Consider the following 306-nt stretch of genomic DNA (forward strand, 5'->3'; position numbering starts at 1 on the left):
ACAAGTGAGATAAAATTCACGGATAGAGAAATACAAAGAGAATTTAATTCACTCAGGTGAATTTGATGAAGAAAATGATTTGTTAACCCTGCTGAAAACACAGGGACAACGTAGCATTACCCGGAGAACAATTAGGGTTTACTAACCTGATTAATCATAAGATTAATGTGCACCCAGAAACACAACCTATCTTCGAACCAGCCAACCACATCCCACAATCTCAGCTTACACTTGCAAATCCGTATGTCGATGAAATGTTAAAACTTAGAATTATTGAACCATCAGTCTCCCCATGGAATGCCCCAT

Source organism: Coenobita brevimanus, chromosome 112 (genome assembly GCF_032717465.1).
Source record: "Coenobita brevimanus isolate Jiangsu-jjx chromosome 112, ASM3271746v2, whole genome shotgun sequence".
NCBI classification, from domain to species: domain Eukaryota; kingdom Metazoa; phylum Arthropoda; class Malacostraca; order Decapoda; family Coenobitidae; genus Coenobita; species Coenobita brevimanus.